Here is a 2507-nt window from a genome sequence, read left to right as displayed (position 1 = left end):
ATCAGCCGGTTGCCCGCGCCTAGCGGAGTAAGAAACTAGCAAGCGCTGAATTTATTGGCGAGTTAGCGGGTTGCTTGGTTAGTTGGTTGGTCGGTAAGGTCGGTCGGCTAGCTGGTTGACTGCAGCGTTGCCAGAACTGGCACTTTTGCAAGCGAAGCTCGAGTGGAGGGGGATACATACACGTACCACAAGTGCGCGTCTACACGAGGCACGTTATCGTATTTTGGCTGCAAAAGCGCCAATTCTGGCGTCACGGGACTGAACTACTACACTACTAGCCCGACGTCCACCGACTTTCGCCGATGTTCGCGTCGGATTACCCGGACAGACCGTGCCTGTGTAAAATCACGGACGATCGCCATATGTCCAGCCAATCAATTAGCGGCCGAGTAATTGTACGTTCTGATGTGGCGGCTTGTCCGCTTCATCCCCGATGCTTTTTGTTCGACAAAGAGAACAAAAAGCTAATATCGCTTCCCACACCCAGAACCCTATAACGACTCCTCGCCCCGATACTTCCTCGTTTTCCTATCTGTCAGTTTCTCCTTTTGCGTTTAACGAATCATTTTAGTAACAAGCAAATCTATCCGTAAAATAGTTTGTACAAAAAGCCATTGAAGGAAAAATGATCCGTTAAAGAACTTGAGAATCGTTAAAGCATTTTTCCAGTTGGATGTTTCCTCCAAATGTGACATAAGAATGCATGAGTATTGTTGCCGATCAAAGGCAATTAAGGTGGTTTTCAGAACGGTCTCCCGCGTAGAGTGTCACTTTTGTTCCACTTGCTGGCAGGAATGGGACTATCCGGTCCGCTTTACTCCACCATCTCTTTTGCTAGTCAAAGAATAAGAAAAAGGGAAACTGATATGCATATACTGCAGGTGTTCTATTTAATGTTAGGTATACTATTAAAATATCTTTGGTACACTGCCGATTAGAAGTGAATAATATTTAAATATTGGAAAGACATTGGAGATTAAAAATTACCTTTTCTTTTCTTTTCTTAGAAAGAAAAAACAAAGCACGTCTTCGTGCGAGTTCATCCAGTATAAGGATAAGATTGAAATAGCCCGATAGAGTATCGAATGTTTTGATCTTTTGCGACGAGGAGGGCAATAATTGGGCCGCTCGAATGATCGTGGCAGATCGTGTTGTACGTGTGACGTTGGGTCGACCAAGGGCTAAATATAACTTATATAAGGGGCGTGCAACAAAGACTTGTTGGTAACGCCATCTCACATTGAACCAATTAGGAGCTTTATTGTTATGGCTCCGGAGCATTCTATTGGCGTCAAGCGTGATATATTGGATCCGATATACATTCTCTGATAGTATTTTCTATTTTGTACAAGAGGTGCTAACGTATTACTGATGCTCCTATACGAATACAAAACCTGAATTAGATTACACAATATACACATTCAGAACTTTCGCATTTATTAAATTTTCGAGTTAAGTTTTGGTGTAAAAAGTAGGTACGTATAAGTTCTCTGGGAAATATTTATCATACTCACGTTAAAAGGGCACTATGAGTTTTGTAAGAGAGCGCTTTATTGTAAAATACGAAGCAGACATCCGGGACCGTTTCTTCTTATCTTGGGCGTTATCATTTCGAGATTAGCCCTCGTGCGTTTACTTTGCACCGCTTTCTCTATGTACCTTTCGGCATATCTCCTCTTCGCCGCGCTATTCTCATCGTCCTCTTTTTCTTTTTCTTTCTCCTTCACAGTGCAATGGCTGCTTCTAGGTTCAATAAATTTCATTCTGCAATTCCTAGTATTGTTGAACCTTATCACTAAAGATATTTTTAACCTTCAAAGTTGTACGCTGTTTATATCGATGCTCGTATTTGCTACGGACAATATATAAACCGATATGCGAGTTAACTCGCGAAATTGAAGATGCCGTACGGTGTGATTCTGCTGTTCATTCTCACGTTATTTGCGAAAACGTGTCGCGGAAAGGGTGGGGTGAAGAAGTCACGGAATACAGCGACACATTTGAGAAAAGAGGATCGAGAGGGACTCTGATGGCGTGCGCATAAGAGAGAGAGAGAGAGAGAGAGAGAGAGAGAGAGAGAGAGAGAGAGAGAGAGAGAGAGAGAGACGGATCAAGGATAGTCTTTGCCAAATACCAATATTTGCGAGCGCCCTGTTGGTACCCCTGCTCGACCCAGTCCGACTTAACTCAACCGATCCAGCCGCAATTCAAGCCCCCCTCCCCTTCTTCTGCCTTTACCTTTCTTCTTCCATCGCGACTAAAGCACCGTACTCGCGCAATTCAGGATTGCCCGCCACCTGACAAATACTACTCCGGCGACATTTATTTTCTCCCCGTTCGGATTCTTCCGAACATCAATCTCGAGTACATATTATACACAATCCCCTGTACAAGATTTGCTTCGAGTCACTTTTCGCCATTGTTCGTCTCACTTTCCGTAAAAATACAGTATCAGCTATGTTCCCGGAACATTCCAACGCGTCAGTTGATTCTATCGACGCTTTCGA

The 2507-nt window shown here is 43.6% G+C and overlaps 1 long non-coding RNA gene across 1 annotated transcript; it reads right to left on the bottom strand.

Annotated features, from left to right (window-relative positions):
* Positions 1–259: 259 nt before the first annotated feature.
* On the bottom strand, positions 260–1820 carry LOC136777566 (uncharacterized). The gene is made up of 3 exons (XR_010823278.1): positions 1515–1820; positions 988–1377; positions 260–834 (listed from the first exon to the last, which is right to left on the bottom strand). It is a non-coding gene; the product is annotated as an uncharacterized lncRNA (long non-coding RNA).
* Positions 1821–2507: the final 687 nt, after the last annotated feature.

Source organism: Prorops nasuta, unplaced genomic scaffold (genome assembly GCF_024137725.1).
Source record: "Prorops nasuta isolate Cenicafe-Biocafe unplaced genomic scaffold, Cenicafe_Pnas_1.2 PNAS00011, whole genome shotgun sequence".
Taxonomy (NCBI): Eukaryota; Metazoa; Arthropoda; class Insecta; order Hymenoptera; family Bethylidae; genus Prorops; species Prorops nasuta.
The sequence above is the reverse complement of the archived record's forward strand: the minus strand, read 5'-3'. Positions and strand labels throughout refer to the sequence as shown.